This window comes from Anolis sagrei, chromosome 5 (genome assembly GCF_037176765.1).
Source record: "Anolis sagrei isolate rAnoSag1 chromosome 5, rAnoSag1.mat, whole genome shotgun sequence".
NCBI lineage: Eukaryota > Metazoa > Chordata > Lepidosauria > Squamata > Dactyloidae > Anolis > Anolis sagrei.
Window position 1 is genome coordinate 48705894 of NC_090025.1, and position 20143 is coordinate 48726036.

At 36.6% G+C, this 20143-nt stretch overlaps 1 protein-coding gene across 3 annotated transcripts in view; it reads right to left on the reverse strand.

Moving 5' to 3' along the window:
• NR3C2 (nuclear receptor subfamily 3 group C member 2) overlaps positions 1 to 20143 on the reverse strand; it is a 188462-nt gene that overhangs the window by 145532 nt on the left and 22787 nt on the right. The window lies entirely within an intron of this gene.

The window sequence follows — 20143 nt, forward strand, 5'->3', positions numbered from 1 at the left end:
GCCTCGATACAAAACATGTTAAATCTAAGTGGAGATTCAAAGTAAATACTGCAATATTTAATTAAAATGGCTGCATAATAACAGAATTCCTTACTTACACTTGAATAATGTGCACTGAAATAGTAGTGCAGACCTTTCTAAATTCTTTTATTCTGTCTTTTGCATGCAATACTGGTTTGTTATATTATACTGTAAATTCATAATCATGGATGCACTGACAAAAGCAGACAGTAGTAATTTTTTTTACTTTTGACAAAAATGAACATTACCTTGGTAGTGTTTGTGACCAAAACAAGCCTTTGCCATTAATTTGACCTCAAAAATGCCTTGTGGCATTTATGATCAGATGCAAGATGTCACAGCAATCTCAAAACCTTATACACGATTGCTTTTTTAAAAAAGACAAATTGGTGCTCCTGTATCGATTCAGGCTCACTTTTCCTGTTCTAGACCATTAGCCAAAAAAAGATGACATAGAACCAATGGCAGAACAACATATCACAGAAACAGTAAAATCCCCAGACAGAGAAAAAGCATTTACTTGTTTGAAACATATTGGAAGAAAGGATGGATGAAATTAATGAAATAAAATATCCTGGTAGATGTTTATTGGAAAGTCATTCTCGAAGTAAATCGGATTTCAAAATTTTGCAACCAGAAAGCATACTTGTTGCTATTAACTTTATTTTTATGCTGCCTTTCTCCACACACACACACACACACACATATCCATCTATAAATATATATATATACACACACATATATATAAATGCAAATTCATTAAAATATGAATATAAAAAAATTAAAAGACAATTGCACCATTTGTATCATTAAAATAATTAAACATCAAACTATCAAAATGCATAATAATAATAATAATAATAACAATAATAATAACAACAATAACTTTATTCTTATATCCCGCCACCATTTCCCTGAAGGGACTCAGGATGACTTACAGAAGGCACAAAGTGCCTAAAACAAACAAAAATAAAGCACAATATAAAATACAATGAGGTAAAACATATATGCATATAAAATATCAACTCAGACTCAATAAAACTAGAGGCATCAACCAGTGGCGGTAAGCTGCTGTAAACATGGCCAAGTTGTAAACAATAGGAATAAAGTAAGTGCAAGCTGCAACAATGGAGAGAGGGCACAGGGTAAAGTGTAAGGATGTGTGAGTACTGCACAGCGTAACTAGGGACTAAGCGTTCTCAAAACCTTGTTTGAAAAGCCACTATGTATTTCCCCTCCATATCAAAATATTTAAATTCATTAAAAAAATAATTCCCAACAGAAGAGCCTGCATGTTAGCTACTATGCTATATCACTTTCTTTTTACTTTTCTGGGAAAGTCACCCAGTAAAATTAGCTCCAAAACAGAAGAATCCAACTTGTTTTGACCCATAATAAAGTATCTATATGTAATAGAAATAGTCTAGGGTGCCAAATTATTTTGTAAACTGTCATTTGCACTGAAGCAATATGAGAATAATCACATAACTCATCCTTGATGATGGTAGTATAGTTTATAGTTTTCTAATCTGGACTTAAATGCAGAAAGAAAAAGAACCGTGAAGTGCAGAATCAGTATTTTATTGGATGGGATTAACATCACAACTGTTGCTAGGAAACTCCACCCAACATTTACTTTCAGCTCGTGATGAAATTGGCTAATTTGGTGATCAGATCAGCTCTTGTTTCATGGAAGCTAAGAGAAGCTTTAAAATGGCTGAAAAAACGTTCAGCTCTTCCACTTCTTCCCATGTAAGTTATATTGTTGTGCCAAGGGAGGCTTAAACATGTAATAACTTCATTAACTACATGCTTGCAACACAAAAATAGAACAGCTGTTTTTTGTCTTTTAGATTACCTAGTTCACACTGTGTTTAAAAAGTTTATTTCAAAAGCCATATTTTAAAAGAAAAAATTAATATTTGGTTTTCTACTGAAAGGCAAGGGATTGTAAAATAAATGATGATGTAATAGAAGTTAAGAGAGTTCCAAGAGCAACAAAAAGACAGCTGCAGAAAAGATATGCCTTTAACGTTCCAAGAAGCTCTTTGCGATAGGAAACAGTTAACACTTCTTGATAAAAATGGTTTAGAACAACTTTTCATTTCATTTCAACTCATACAACCCAAGGCCTACCTAAATACTCTGAACCAAAAAGCTGTCCCAATTAGTTTTTCCCATTATGCAAATGCCACACACTGCAAGTTATCCAATTCAAGGTGTTTCAAACTTAAAAGCAATAACTGACCTCTCATCTCATGTGCATCGCTTTTCATACATTTCTACTGAAACCAGCTCTGAATCTTCCTTATTGTGCACATCTCTGCTGACACTTAATGTGGATTGAAGGCAACACAAAATGTGTGTTTTTTAAAAAAATTATGCATGGCACAAACATGCACAAGACCACAAATCAGAGGCATTAAATTGGGATAAGCAAAATCGGGAGATACTCTGAAATAGGGCATGTAATGTACATCAATGAGTGTAGGTGTAAAACACAACATGGCAAAACTGATTAAGGGATGGGCAATCCGGCAATCTGCACATGTTTACTGGGGTGGGGTGTTGAAAAAAAATCCAATTTCTTCATGGACTTAAAGCGGTAGATATTGCAAATTCTAGAACCGGGTCAGGACTGAAATCTCTGGTGCGCATAAGCACCACCCAAGTCCCGAACTAGTTCCTGCACTTTATGTGTGATCAGCTGCATTTTCACTTTGCTTTCAGCTACAACGCTTTCACCCTGTATTAAATGGGCAGTGTAAACATGCCCCTAGAATGAGACAATAGTATGCATCTGAGCTTGACTTTTACAAAAATTGGACCAGCATTTCTTACCTTGGAGCAGTGCCCATTTTACAATCTATTCTCCTTGCTATCCAATTATACTTAGCTGTTTGTGAAAGTTTACTATGAGACTGCAGCCTAGCTAGTATTATTCCTGGATTACTATTGTTCCTGAGTGACATTATGAGTCGTATCTTTTAGATTTTGGTTGCGGGTTCTTCTGTTGCATCACTTTTATCAGATATTGTTGTGTAAATCTTTGTGATTTCTGTTTCATGAGCATTATTTCAGAGTAATACTGTTCTAGGCTTAAATTCATAATGCTCTATTCTTATACTGCCTTCTATTTTCACTGTTGTCATGTGATCAATGCACTTTATCCATGAGCCCTATCCCCACAATTGTCCTTCTACCTCTACCCAGAAACTGATTGTTATCATAGAACTCATTGGTTGTTGATGTTTTGCTTTTATATTTTGTTATAATGTTTTTATTTTATTCTGTTTTATGTTGCCATTATATATTTTAATGTGCTATTTTATTATGCTGTTCCAACTTGTCCCCATGTAAACTGCCCTGAGTCCCTTTGGGGAGATGGAGATGGGTATAAAAATAAAGTTGTTGTTGTTGTTGTCATTCTTATTATTTTTATTATTATTATCCTTGGATTAATAATCAAGATAGAATGCATTTTAACTGGAAATTAAAACATGGGTTGAAAATTTGTTTTTTATGATATATCTAAACATATAATAATTCAAAACAATTAAGGCGGCTGCTAATGACATAAATATATCTTGGTTAGATAACATGATAAATCAATGAAGTTACAGAAGCAGAAAAAAAAATCCCATCACATGTATCTCATACTGTTCAGAAGACCACACACACCCCAAAGAAGAATTTTTTTGGGAAAAACATGGGGTGGTGGATGGGAATTTTTCCTTCCATGAATTTACTCAAGTTAATTTATCCTGGCCATCATGCTTAAAACAATGTTCCATGCCAAAAACTAGTCAATTAAATGCTGTCTTCAAACTGTAGTTCTAAATAGTTAACATGTGAGGCCGCCCTGAGTCCCCTTATGGGGAAAAGGGCAGGGTAGAAATGTACGAAATAAATAAATAAATAAAAGTACTGTTCCATTATCCAGGTGGAGACCACCAGGGGACGCTAGAGAGAGAAGGATAGTCCATTTTACAGGGGGAAAGTTGCAGGAGGAAAACTATTTCCCCCATTTGATTGATTTTGTTTATATTTGTTTAATTGTTTATATATTTAGATGGTTTATATTTTGATGAGATGTGTCTTATTGTTTACCTGTGTGGCATTGAATTATTGCCAGATTTGTAAGCCACTTTGAGTTCAAATGAAGTAAATAAATTAATAAATAAATTGCTGGTTATTCTCCCTCCCTCCTTCCCAAATCATAAATGAGGGTTGTTTCTACAATGGGGACATGGGTGGGGGGATAACAGGAAAACAGGGGGAAATTGTTTATCTCCTTCAACCCCCTCCCCCGCTCCATAAAATTGACTATCCTTCTCTCTCTAGCGCCCCTGGAGGCGTCCACCTGGATAATGGAACAGTACCTGGTAACATTTTACTAACTGACCATTCAGTTAATTTGCTGAAATTCAGAGTAATTGGATTATATTCGGTTTAGCAAACCTAACCATGCCGTTACCTTATGTAAAGTAGTCCTGCCAAATTCCAAAATGTGTCTGATGTTTTAGTCATTAAAATCATTGCATAATATTACCCATCACTGTCAGTGACATGCTGCCAGTCTTTACAGTTTCACACCTTACTATTATGTAAGATATCTTGTTAATGTTTGCTTTACAACTGACACTCAAAAACTAATACAAATAAGGTAATATAATTACAATGGCTCAATGATTGTACATGAAGATATCTTGTCCCCATAATTGCTATGAATAGGCAGAAGTCTGCATCTCCAAGTATAAAAACTGTAAAATAAAATAAGGCACTTTTCTCCAAGATGATGGTCTTACTAAGAAATGATTATCATTCCCATCGACCCCAGCCAACTTGGCCTACTTGAAAAGAACATTTGTCATATATTTGGAAGAGAGAAATACCGCTGAGTAATAATTTAAAAACACACCTGCTATAAATAATTAGGAATAAGCAAAAAAAAATCTATTGTGCTGTTTGAACTTTCCTTCTGTAGGCTGAAATGCCTCCATACCATCAGACCCTACCCGTTGGCTGATCTTAACAGATCAGTTTGCAGGAGGATCTCATAGCATGACAGCTCCGCAGCAAAAGAGACCAAAAAAAAAAAAAAAAAAAAAAGCAAAAAAAAAAAAAAAAGCAGAGCAAGGAAATAGCCTAGTTATTCCAGCTTCAAACCCCTTTCAGACGAAGGAAACAGCCAATGTCAAGCTTAGGATATGTAATTTTCAGCCTTCCTTTCGATTCAACACAGCTTCAGCTGGCCTAGTGTCAACTCAGCTGGCCTTGAGTTATCTTGGCAAATGTAGGATTGTTCTCTTAGCAGACTTTACATCCATGGCAATGTCCTTCCAATGACTTACTTCTGTGATTCTAATACTGAAGATTGTGGAAAAATATCTATATAAAACTGATTTTTCTTTAGCAAAAATTAAAAATGCAGATGCAAAAGCTTTCAGGGGACTCAAATCAGTGTGATATATATGCATAGTAATCCGTCCCCTATCTACCCATATTTAACAAAAATGCCTACACAAGCAATTTGCATGCATGCAGTTCCGTGCAGACATATGTTCAATAAACTCAAGGAAGGGGGGATTAGAGGGTGAGATTGCTTTCCACCCGGTATTTGCATTTCATCTACAGATTCCTTATCTTTATAAAAAATATATATATCATCAATGCAAAACAAGATAGCAGCCAATCCTTAAGGGTTCTTCTTAGGTACTTTCCTTCTCTAATTAGGGCACAAATAAATTAGTGAGTGCAGCATCAAATTAAATAAGAAATGTGGGAGGTAGAGATGATCTTGTTGTCTGCATGGCTCCCGAAGTATGAGACAAGGTCGGTGGTAGAATATACTTCGGAGCTATATAAACAGCCTGATCTGCCCACACATTTCCTTTTAGATTTGGCTGATACTGAACTAGAAAAAGGAATTACTCTGATTTGGAAGAGAAGCTTTCTTTTCAGGTGAAGGACATAATGATAGGCAACTCTTTTATACCTGAACTCAAGGTAGGAGGGAAAGAGCACCTAACACAAATGGTTGAAATGTGTGTGTATAATGTAAGGCTTGAGAAACTGCAAGTCGCTTCTGGTGCAAGAGAGTTGGCCGTCTGCAAGGACACTGCCCAGGGGATGCTTGGATATTTTACCATCCTGTGGGAGGCTTCGTTCATGTTCCCGCATGAAAAGCTAGAGCTGACAGCTGGGAGTTCACCCCACTCCACGGATTTGAACTGCCAACCTTTCTATCAGCAGTCCTGCCGGCACAAGGGTTTAACCCATTGCACTACCAGGGCAATTAACACTACTTATTTATGCTGCTACAAGTTGAGACCCACTGAGTACAGTAAAGTTTATTCCCAGATAAGCATGCTTAGGACTGCAGTCTTAGGGCCTAAATTCAACATGAATGACTAAGACTGCTATCAGATGCTAACTTTATTTATTTCCAGTTGCTTTCACTTTTAGACCACCCAATAATAAGATCTGCCTTCACTCACACACACACACACACATATATATATATACACACACACACACAAATAAACAATGAAAGGAATACATAACATAACCCAAGATGAAACCAATAGCACTGCAGAACATTAAAAAATCAAATAGCAAATAGCAAATAGCATTATGATCTAGAAAGGCAGGTGATGGGGAAAATAATCAAAATGTATTGGAGAAGGGGGGGGGGGGAATCACCTTGCGCTAAACGTCTAAAGGGATTATAAAACTGGCACACCAAGTAGGTCTCCCTACATTGGCCATTATACAAATCAATTGCCATGACTAGAGAAAAAGTGCCCCTAGCTGTCTCACCTCATTCATACAGGCATGGAAAATCACTCAATGAAGCTTACTTCTCAAAAATGACTGTAATATAAATTCCACTCATTTTAGAATAAAACCTGTCTTTTGAGGGGGAGGGGAATCTATTGCACAGATGTTTGTTGTAGCTTTCAATTTACCATTCCCTTTTAATCAATTAAAATTTGTGACTCATATAAATAAAGGAAGAATTGAACAAAATTGTTGCTATTTCACTTGTAAAGAATTAACAAAATTAAGGAATAACTGAATTGGATTGTTGTCATTTTAACTTGTAATTAACAAACCTTTTTTTAAATTAAAGGAATGCAATAAGCATAGATAATTAAAGTATATTAATAGATCAAGCCAACAATCAGTATGGTACCTATAAATAAAGTAAACTATGGACTGATAGTGAAAGTAAAATACAAAAACAACAAGCTGAACTTGCAGAAATGTAATACACATATGTGGTTTTATATTAGTCAGGATCAGCTGATCTATTAAGATCTCTTGTATTCCCACAGACTCCCTGGTTAGCTGAAAGAGCTCTAGATTAGCTCTACTGAAACTATCCTTAATTTAATGTACTATCTTCTCTGCAAACTGATCTCTGTATAAAGGTAGAAGGAATTTTACATCTTTTTAACTAACTCGATCAGCTGTCAGCAGTAAATAAGAAACAGAGGTGCTGATGTCAACACGAAAGAAATGGAGTGGTGTCTATATGATTAATCATATAAGCCAATGTGTTCCTTTAAGACATTTATTTATTTATTTATTTATTTAAAACACGAGTTTGATGAAACCACAGTACAGTAATTTTGCAAGATATCCCAATGGTCAGTAGGTGGCATCCTACAACCTAGATAACCAAACAGTACACTGGCCAGAGACAACACCCCTGGCAGGATGGTCAAATATTCATGCATAAGATACAAAGACCTGCATTTCACCCCAAATCTCAAAAACAGGTGACAAAGTTTTGTTATGATAGCTGTGTGCCTAACTAGAGTGGCTATGACCAAGTGAACGATTAAAGCTGCATTAAATATTCATCCATTTTGAACTGAAGTATCACTTTCAATGTGAAAGAAATAGCTCCTTTAAAAATCTTAAGTGTGCAGCTGTTTGCATTTGCGCCATATTTCTATCCATAACTTGTTTCCCTTTACTGGAGAGATTTCAGATGACTGGATATCATGTCACAGATGGAGATGTGACAACATTACATTGGTCTATGTTGGTATCACCCAAACAAAGGCCACTTAGAGTGAGGGCAATATCGCCGAGGTTGGTTTCATGGATGATCCTAATAATATTGCTAAGGGTAAAATATGGCTTCCTGATAGGCTAACACGTTCATTTCTTTCCATAATAATTTTTCTCCCCCAAACTCCTCTTGAGGATGTTCTTCCCCATTTTGTGGCAAAATACTTCTTGACTTTTTACTTTCTGAAATGGTAGATGTCGTACACTTCAGGTTGGAGTTCTTAAGCCATTGCCATAAGGAAACAAGAGAAGGACACTTCTGGGCAATCACTCCCCATATCTAGAATTTTCCCATAGCATTCTCTGAATGAAAAGGCAGATTAGCTATTTTTCCAGCATGAGGGAGAAGAGCTTTATATGCATCCCCTCCAGATGTAAACGCACACAAAACCACATGCCCCCTCAAAGTGATCCTTAACAGTACATCATAAACCTAAGGCAGCTTTAGGTAAGAAGGATATGAAGCCTGGATTCATGGATTTTATAGCAAACTACAAGCAGTATCTATCTTTTAATGCATTTACGGAAGTTGAAACTCTTCTAAATAAAAAAATAGAATTCAATGGAAAGACAGGGACTTATTCGGAAGTAGGCTATGGAGAACTGTTTTAAATTTTAATAATGCAGTGTTCTCCAGAGTTTAAGATATCTCCTAGACAACATGGCAAACAAAGACTTCTTTCCAAAGTATACGGGAAATCCAATTCAAATCTGTAATGTTTCTTTCATTCAAACTGTAATATAGAAACAAGGCAGTTTATGTGGAAAATAGGAAGGCCATACAAAGCAACATTTGCAGCCACGGATAGAGAGGAGCAGGAAGTCATTTTTTTAGGATTAATAAATTCTCTTTTCATGGACACACAGAAGCGAAACCGAGTTTTCGGCACAAAGTAAGCTATAACTAAAATCATAGCTGTGTTAACCCACAACAAATAAAATAAATCCTATTCTCCTAGTAACTAATTAACCACTGACCTTTTAAAAGCACTTATAGGCAATCTGTTCTCCTCCTCTCACCAGTCCCAATTACCAGTGCCTGGATTGAGCATTAGCAAAAATGGAAACCTTTTTTTAAACCTTCCTTCACAGCACTCTGATGTTCTAAAGTACTATAGAAAGAAATCATCTATGGTGGCTCCAGTCCAAAAGCTCTTCTGTCTATTTATTGTACATGTATAACGAGTTGCTTCCACCACCGAAGCCTGCAATGTGATCAGACCTCCCATATATAGATGGAGCCCCTGGCTCTGTCTGAATAGGTTCAAGTCACATCCCCTAAAACTTTACATAACATTTCCTTGACTGTTCATGCTCAAGATTGTATCCTGTGGCTGCAATCCAACAAGCGAGTTCCACAAGCCTTGCTGGGAGGGTTTTTCCTGTAATCTCCTATGGATCAGCTCACATGAAAAAATGTCTAATAGTAGCACCTTTTGCACGTACACAGTTGACTGAATCCACGCCAAATTCTTACTAGGTTATATTAGGCAATGCTACAAGGAACAAAGTCTTTGTTTTAAAACTTCAACTACACATTTACAAGGAGGGAGAACTCAGTAATTCAGATTCCTTACTTCCAGATAACCAAGTTGCAGCTGGAGAGGTATTTAGATTTCAACACTTGGGGGGGGGGGGGGTACTTAAACAGATGCTCTGGTGCAAGCATATACTCTCTCAAACTGACACTAATTAATACAATGAGATCTATCTTCTGAAATGTCTTCCATGTCTGTAATTTCTTCTGTGTCTGTAATCCTTTTATGCCAGATATCCATGTTTCCCACAGAGGAAGGTTTTCCCTCAGGCCCACCAGCATCACGGGATAATTTCGTGAGGAATGAGGACATAGGAGAAACCTTTCTCAGTGGCTGAGCTTTACAATGGCAGGAAAAACCATATTATTCAAGCAGGATTCTAATGCATATCTGCTCGCAGGGAGCCTTTTATGGGTGCATGTGTTTTAACTTTTTACATACATACATACATACATACATATATGTGTGTGTGTGCTCTGTTCGTTTTGAGTGACATTATAACTCAAAAACTGCCAGACTAATTGCCACCAAATTTGGCCACAAGACACCTACTAACCCAACGAGTGACCATCACTAAAAAAAAAATTGATTTTGTCATTTGGGAGTTGAGGTTGTTGGGATTTATAGATGACCTACAATCAAAGAGCATTCTGAACTCTTGGCACACAGGACTCCCATGACCAACAGAAAACACTAGAAGGGTTTGGTGGGCAGTGACCTTGAGTTTTGAAGTTGTAGTTCACCTATATTCAGAGAGCACTGTGGACTCAAATAATCAAGGATCTAGACCAATCTTGACACGAATACTGCATATGCCCAAATATGAACACAGATGGAGTTTGGGGAAAATAGACCTTGACATTTGGGAGTTGTAGTTACTGGGATTTATAGTTCTCCTACAATCAAAGAGCATTTTGAACCCCACCAACGATAGAATTGGGCCAAATTTCCCACGCAGAACACCCATGACCAACAGAAAATACTGTGTTTTCTAGTGGTCTTTGGCAACCCTTCTGACACCCCCTCGTGACCCCTCCCCGGCTTGAGAAATGCTGCCTTAAGGTCATCCAATCCAACTCCCTTCATCAGGGCAAGAAAACATAATCAAAGCCCTCCTAACAATGAGCCATCCAGTCATAGATACAGATATATATGATTCACGCGCACACACATATATATGTATATGACAGATATAGTATCATAGATTTGAAAGGGATCCCTAAGGAAGAACAATTATATGTTGCATGTTCCGGAGTAGGCAAACCAGACAATCTCTACATCAAAACTAACAAAGAAACAAGAAATACTGTTTACCCACAAGCATAAAGAAATTACATAGATTAGAAACCAACACTTTCTCATTACTTTATTTTCCAGGTCACCAGACTGGGTGACAGCAACTCGTGGCAGGGGACAGCTAGCTATTTTATATAAATTATTGCTGTTGTGTGATTTTAATTGAGTTTAAAATTTTACTCAGGTTTTTTTTCTTATGATCCCCCTTGACATGAAATAAATAAAGTTAAATGTGTGTCTGTGTGTAAGAACAAACTTCATGACTGCACATGTCTCTACATAACTGAAAGAAGACATATTTAAAGCCAATGAAATGTTGGCAATGTGTTGTTGAAGACTTTCATGGCCAGAATCAATGGGTTGCTGTGAGTTTTCCACAAGCATTATCTCCTGATGTTTCCTGGAATTCACAGAAATGATTTTCCACATCGTGTGTTTAGGATTGGGCATCAATTTTAAATTCAAGTTTTGTTGTTGTTTTTTTAATATAATTTGCTTGTATGATTGTTAATTTAATTAACTTGCCAACATTTGGATTGCTGTGAGTCTTCCAGGCTCTATGGCCATGTTCCAGAAACATTGTCTCCTGATGTTTCGCCCACATCTATGGCAGGCATCCTCGGAGGTTGAGGGGTCTGTTGGAAACTAAGAAAGAGAAACTCTTGTCTGCTAGAGGTACATGTGAATGTTGCCTTGAAACTGCAGGCCATTAAATCTTAATTAAGGTGGCCAATTGCAACATTCACATATACCTATAGCAGACAAGACTTCTTTCCCCACGCTGAACATTTCACAGATATATAAACATCACTTTCTTAGTTTCCAGCAGACCCCTCAACCTCCGAGGATGCCTGCCATAGATGTGGGCGAAATGTCAGGAGACAATGCTTCTGGAACATGGCCATACAACCCAGAAAACTCACAGCAACACAAATCAGCAAGTTAATATATCTGTTGATATTATGTTTCTTGGCAAGTTAACTAAATTAACCATCATACAAGGAAACTAGATTAAAAAACAAACAAAAAACTATGAATTTAAAATTAATGCCCAATCCTAAACACACGATGTGGAAAATCATTTCTGTGAATTCCAGTGTAACCTATTTCCAAGTAATTTGTTTGGGTTCCAGGTGTTAGAATGTCACTGACCAAGTTTGTCCAACTATCACTAGAATCCAAAAATCAATATGAACATCCTCATTTTGGCAGTCATCCTAAATGTGATTGCCTCAGCATGGCCCATGGGGGTTCAGCCAGTATAAACATACAGCTCTTCTTTCCCATTAGAACAAGGAACACTGTTGAATAAAGTCCATAATTCCTCCTCACAATCCACGAGCAGAGCTTCCCAACTACACACAGCTTCCCAACTACTGCAGAAGAGACACACATTTCATTTTGTAGAGTTTTATAAAAAATGGCATGCATTAGAGAAGAGAAGTAAAAACACTGGACAGCTGTACAGAGAAGTATGCATAAACAAGGAGGCGGTTTGACAGCATACTGTCTCATGGTTTGTAATGGAATTTCAATAACACACTGGAAAAAAATAAACCTTTTATTTTTATTTTTTAAAAATACAAATAGAAAAATACAAAAGCCCAGATGTCCATTTTTTTAGTTAAAAAATCAAAACCTGTGTCTGGAAAGCAATGAACAAAATCCAAACAAAATGTGACCCGTTCTGCGTTGGCCTATATTTCAACTTGTGTATACCCAAGTCAAATATTTGCAGAGTTTGCAACACTTCAAATATCTGCCTGCAAGCACAAGGGAATGTGTCTACAATGCCAATTGTTCAATTGGGCAGCAAATCTTATAAAAGGACAATTTAGAAAAGGGCAGGAACCTTGTCAAATAAAACGTGGATGGACGAGAACAGAAGAGTGGTCCTCTTGGCTGAAGAGCTGAACACAAGTTCTCTGGATTCTGTCACCAATGAAGACATCAAGATCCATGGAAAGGCTGCCCTCAGTTTTCCCAGGTGCTTCATGGCATCGGGAGACCAAGCTGGATCCATAAATCTCCTAGAAAAGGAACTTCTACTACCCCAAAGCTTATTTTCCTCTTCTATTTCTATTATTTTTCTTCTTTTAGTACATATATCACTTTGTAAGCCTACACAATCCTTTTGCATCATGGCTCGTCTTTTAATATCTGTACAGATTAAGAACTTCATAGATGAATAATAATACTCTTCATTGTAAATATGTTGGAATCAGAAAGTTAATATATCTGTTGATATTATGTTTCTTGTTAAATACAGTAAGTTGAATCCAGGTTTAAACAAAGTCCTCAACAGGGCTGCTTAAAATGTATGCCCAGTTGACTTCAGTGGGTCTTACTTGCAGCAAGTGGGGATATAATTGCATCCTAAATTAGTCAGACCCACTCTTTTGACCTCTTTGAACCTATAGAGTAGGCCTCAAGGTCTTTGGGATTCCAACTTCCAGAAGCCCTAGCCAACTTGTCCAATGGGCAGGAATTCTGGAAGCTTAAGTTCAAAACACCTGGAGGGTCACAGAGTGTGCAGGCCTGCTATAGAGAGTCTAAATAAGGAAATGTACATCCACTAGAGTTGTCTGGAAATTTACAGACAAATGGCTGTGTATATATTTTGAAGTATTTTCCCTTTTTTCTTTTTGTCTTTGCTGAAGCTGTACAAAAGGTCAGCTTCTTCAGTTTTATTGTTCTTTTCAAGTAACCGTGACATTTCCCTAAACCAATTTTGAAAATTATGTCGCTGGCATGATCACAAGTTTAGAAGTGCACTCTCACTCAGACAATAATTTTAATAAAATATCATATTTGACTCTTGAAGTATTGGTCAGTCACTGAAATTACACAAATAATATATCCCGACTGACCTTAAGCTTTTCTTTATAACTGAAATAAGGTGTTTTAGATGTATGTGAAGGTTTCACAAATTCAGGGTGAAGTGCAGACTACTTGAGAGTTGACTTAGAAGCAGCTATGACAATGCATCACCAGGACGAAAGCACAGTGGGGAAATTCATTCCTAAGCAGTCCTAGCTATATACAAACTCTGAAGGCTAGCAGCAGAATCAGCAACGTGGCTACTTCCTACAGTAATGCTGCCCATTATGACATAACTCTAGAGGGAAGTTTATTTACAGACTTTTGCAGACCTTCACTTGCACCATTCACAACTCAATAAAATCTTTCTTGCCTCCACCCATGTTCAGCTGAGGCAAAAAAAGTGTATGCATTCCTTCCTGGTTTCTAAACAACACCTTGGAGAACACCACAAACACAATGAAGCAACAGAGAACCCGTAATTATTCCACCGCCAGTAAACATGAACAAATTATTTAATTGTTCTTTGCAGAAAAAGAAAGCACTACAGTGTTCTAAATATTTGGGTAGATTTCACATCCTGACATAATTGTTGTGTCTGCTGATTCTAGGTCATCAGAACCTAGAAGAGGAGGACTGACAAAATAATGGTCTCTCTTTCGGCTGAAAGCAACTGATTTTACAATCCTGAAGTTAGACTCAATTTTATATGCCTTATAGATTTTATTAAGAACGTGTTTATAAGGAAGTTCTTTCCAGCTAAGACAATCTGCCCAACGAGTCTGACATCTTCAGAAGGTTAGAAAATTATTCTAGAAAAACGATGAAGCATTTCCTAGACTAATTGGATGTATCTTTGGATTTCCCTAGAAAACCCACACAGAAAGATGCTCAGTCTGTCACTGACATAGCGACACCCACACCGTGCTTATAGCTGATCACACATGTTTATCCCATAGCGTCTTTGTGTAGGCTGCCTTTTAGCTTGGAAATGAACAGCTGAAGGCAAGGTCTCACTACAGGAAAGTTGCAGTTGTTAATATATTATTTTAACAGAATGTTATTAAACGACATTGACATTAAAACTACAAACTTTTTGTCATATGACTGAAAAACCCAATTAAAATTAGTATGACAAATAATGTTGAGACTAATGGTTCAAACAATATCAAGTTCGAACACAGGTACAATTTATATTGTTGAGAGACCACAGAGGTCATACTCAAGGATATAGTGGTACTAATCTGTCTAAAAAGGATCTTGCAAAAGGTTTTAGACGGGGAGGACAAAGTTTACTCGAGGCGGTTTACAATGCAAAATTCAATGCCACAAAACATAAGTACAATTTAAAAACATTAACATACATAAAATCATAACAATAGCAATAAAACATAAGTCATTAATAAATCCTTATTAAAAAATAGTGTCCAGCCCCATTGTATAGTTGTTCGAAAGTTGTAGCATAAGTTTTCATAGACTCAGTCTAGTCTTCTTCATCTGATGCATCTGTAGCTTATGCTACAAACTTCATTCTCTCAATCTCAAAGATTCTACAACATCACTTGATAGACCACAGAGAAGAATGAAATACTGTACACTGCATGTCAAAACCTAAACAAAGGTGTTTATAAAATGCACCTATAATGGTATCTCTCTCCAGAAAAGACTAGCTAAGATGTATAATTGCTCCAACAAATGTTGGAAATGTGGGAAAGAAAAAGGTACATTCTACCACACATGGTGGACTTGCAGCAAAGTAAACAATTACTGGAATCAGATCCATGTGTATTTCGAAAAAGTGTGAATCACAAATTTCAAAATGACACCACAAATGTACATTTTGAATATGCCCGACGAAAAATTAGAAAGAAAATTTGGAAAAAAATTGTTTTACACAACAGTGACAGCTCAAATAGTATATGACAGATATTGGAAAACCCCAGATATGCTGATCATGGATAAAATAACTGTATTGTTAAAAGGAGAACTATTAGATAACTTTGCTAATGAATGGCAACCAATGATTCAACATCTCAATGTAAAATTAAACTAAAAATGTATACAGAATATCCTATAAGACTGTAGATAAGGAGGAAGCGGATGTTAAACAAGAGTCTATGATACTTTTATATGTATTATATAGATAGTAGACTGTGTCCCCTTAAAGGAATTATCTGAGAAATGATTGTGGAATGCTAATAGATGGAAAGTATTGCACTGTATGCAACAAACACTTGCAAATGTATGTCTATTTGAATAAATAAATAAACAATTTATAGATAGACCACAGAGAGTAGAAAAACTGGCTATCCTTACTGGAAATAAATTGCATATTAATAATTTCATTTCCAAGTATTTTCCATTAATCAAAAAGAACAAAAACTCTAATTATTCCACATGCTTAATGGATTCATGAAAATATCAATCTAGTTCTGATTAAAAATGAGTGCTTGAAGAGAAAACATATCAATAGTTAAGTTTACAAAGCTTACAAAGGTGCCCCTTTGCCTGTTGATCATCTTTCCATCAAAATGAAACAAATATACTATGCAAAATTACTTAGCATAATTATAACTAGAGGATATATTAAGGCCAAGAACATTTAAAAGTGTCTGAATGTTGTAGACAAATGCATCAAACATTAAATTATTTCTGCATTTTAGAAAATGCTTATTCATTATAATGAATAGGGCAGGATGTATGTGTCTGTTTTGAGAAGTATTAATTGAGCATCTTTAAACTACTGCTACTTTCTATAAGCAGGAACTTTATGTAGACTGTAATATATGTAGGTCTAAGATCACATAATATAGGTTGTCAGCCATGACCAACTTTTAACTGTTGATGGATAGACTCCATCTACCTTGTGACACAATGAATTAATTTTCTTTGGACTCACTGGAGAGGAAACTTCCTTGACACAAGATATATTTGGACATTTTTCTGGTTTTTGTGCACCTCTCAATTGATTTTTTGTGCAGCTCTCCTTTCTATTGGAAGGCAGAGGAAACTATATGCATTGGAACTGAGAGTAACTGTGCAGGCCTTCAAACTGAACACAAGATCTGTACACTACTAACTCCCACTTACAAAGGTGTTTGGGAAATTGGCAATTACAGGCAGTCCCAGAGTTACAAACATCAGACTTACAAATGACTCATAGTTAAGGACGGGGGTGAGACAACAGGAAGTGAGAAAAGTCACCCCTCAGATGGGAAATTCACTCCTAAAAGAGTTATCATGGCGGAAATGTGTCCCTGCTGAAGCTTTATTGCCAATCCTTGTTTCCACAAGCCGAATTTTTCAAAATTCAATTGTCACAGGGAGAGAAAGTGAGGTGAAATTTTCTGAACAGGCTCACAGACAGCAAAACAAACACCACAGGAGTGTTAACCTTTCCCTTTGCTATCCAAAGCTTGTGTGTGTGTGTGTTGGGGGTGGGGGTGGGGGGCTGGAGTTACGTTGTTTCGATTTAGAAACAAATTTAATGTAAGAAAAAAACCTACAAAACCTATGTTGTTCTTACATTGGGGACTTCCTGTATATTAAATACATCATTTTCCAGGGATATATTTATCCACAGAAAGTTTTCTACTTGTAAAAAGGCACTGTTTTACAAATTTAATTAGTTACCCAATTTATTTATTTATTTCATTTCTACCTCGCCTTTCTCAATCTGAAAGGAGACTCAAGGCGGGTTACAAATCAGGCCAAAATTCAGTGCCGCACAGATAACAATAAAACACATCACATAAAAATATAAACAATATAAGCATAAAAATGATTAAAACTCATATCAGTCTATCAAACAGATAAAAAACCACATATAAAATGCTGAGCCATGGTCTCATATCTAAATCATGCAACAATATTCAAACTAGTCATTTAAAGGAATAATTCAAAGCTGAAAAGAGCTTCATCATGTTATATAGAATATCTGTACATCTAATGACTTTAGACATCCATTAATATGCTCAGAATCCAATTGTCAGTCCTAACTAGAATAAATCCATAGATGCAGTGAGAATACAAGAAGTGATTCAATGGAACTATTGTGTTTGGTACTAATAATTAGGTCTAATAATAGGGCCCCCTGGTGGTGCAGCAAGTTAAACTGCTGAGCTGCTGAACTTGCTGACCGAAAGGTCTGCAGTTCGAATCTGGGGAATGGGGTGAGCTCCTGCTATTAGCCCCAGCTTCTACCAACCTAGCAGTTTGAAAACATGGAAGAGTGAGTGGATCAACAGGTACCACTTTAGTGGGAAGGTAATGGCGCCCCATGCAGTCATACTGGCCACAGGACCTAGGAGACATTTACAGACAACGCCAGCCCTTCAGTTTAGAAATGGAGATGAGTACCACCCCCCAGAGTCAGACATGACAGGGGGAAACCTTTACCTTTACTACAATATAATTAGGCAACAAAGTTAAATCAGAAGAAGTGAGAGCATTAATCTATTTTACCATTCCTCAAATTCCAAAATTCTTGCACTGAATAGTGTGCTAGGCAGACTGCAAGTTACTACAATATTTAAAATAATTAGGTATATTTTGTATATATACCATTGAGGCACTATGTGTAATTCTATAAAGCAGATAATAGCAAATTCACTTTCCTCTCCTTTATGACTTCGAACAAATTTCAGATATTACTGGACTGCAACTCCCATTAGATCTATTTTGGAGAAAAAGTTATCCAACTCTGAATGCATGCATCTTGAAGAAAATATTGGAAATATAGCAAGCAGGCTCCAGTTTCTTGAGTGATCCAAAGCAATCTGATGATTTATTAGCATAATAGTAGAATTACCCTTTTCAGATAAAAAGGTCATGACTTTCTCAGAAGAGTTTAGCTTACTGTTGAACGTGACCTTGTACTATGATATGTTGTGATAATTAGGGTTTCTTTTCTGGGGGAATTTTAAGATTTAAAAGTATATGAAATATGTGTTCTAGCACTATAATATATTGGGCAAAGAATTTGGCAATAACCAAGTAGTAGGATAATAACTCTTTTGTGATAAAGTTCTTCTTTAAGAGTTTGACTGGAACACTTTATTAGTTCTGATTTTTCAAAGCAAAGGTAAATTAAAATAGCAGTGTGAAAGAGAAAAGAAAATGTCCAAAGAAAAAAACTTTGGGGGGGGGGGGGGGTGTGTGAATCAAAACAATGTTTTGGTAAAGGTAAAGGTTTTCCCCTGACATTAAGTCCAATTGTGTCCGGCTCTGGGGGTTGGTGCTCATCTCCATTTCTAAGCCTCCAAGGTCATGTGGCCGGCATGACTGCATGGAGCACCATTACCTTCCCGCCAGAGAGTTACCTATTGATCTATTCATATTTGCATGTTTTCGAACTGCTAGGTTGGCAGCTGGGGCTAACAGCGGGAGCTCACACCGCTCCCTGGATTCAAACCTGCAACATTTTATTGATGGACAAATAAAACTTCTTTTTCCCTGGTTGCCACTGTAAAGTCTCTGAGAAGAAGAGAAACCTCTGAAGTGTACACAATTCTGTTCTCAAATCTTCGTTTCTGGATGGTGATTGCTACATAGTATAAAGTCCCGACGTGACTGGATTCTGTGTACTAACTTTGATACAATTCCAACATGACTTTATGTATCTCTGTATTATGTGGTTCTTTACAGAATGTTATAAATATCAATCTAGTCAATAAATCAGAAATCTTAAAGAAGACCATATAAAGTGATAAAACAAGAGAAAGATATGCCAAAGGAAGAAGAAAAATAAGAACTTTTAAAAAAACAGTTGGAAGTTGGAGGAAATGGGCATTCTTCCACTAAAAAACAGCCAAGAAAACAGCAGAAGCCAGCATAAAAGGGAAATGAGTACATAACAAAAGGTATGCAACAGTGGGTTTGGAAACCATTGGCATAAAAATCATATTTGAAATCATATGAATCAATAATAGCAATGAAAGAAAATATGTAATGAATGATGAGAAAATGGTCTTGATAGAAAGTATCCTTGAATGTGAGCACAGGCCTTTTCCAATATGACATAGATGCTGCTATAACTCCCATCATCTGAAGATAATGTAAAAATGGCCAGATATCATGATAGATGAAAACTCAAACTTATACAAGGCATCAGCTGTGGAAGCTTGGGCTAAATCCTTATGGCTGCAATGAAACTGGATGGTAAATCTGCTCTATCTTTTAGCCTAAACTATAATGGAGCTAGCAAGGTGTAGAATTCATTTTCAGAAACAGTTCACCACTTTGGATAGGTCCTTTAGATTGCTCTTCCACCAGTCACCAGTCAATCCCTCTGCAATGCCAGAAATACAGCTTAATGGTGTAATATTAGAAAATGTTGACCATTTCTGCTTCCTTGGCAGCCACCTCTCCACAAAAGTCAACAT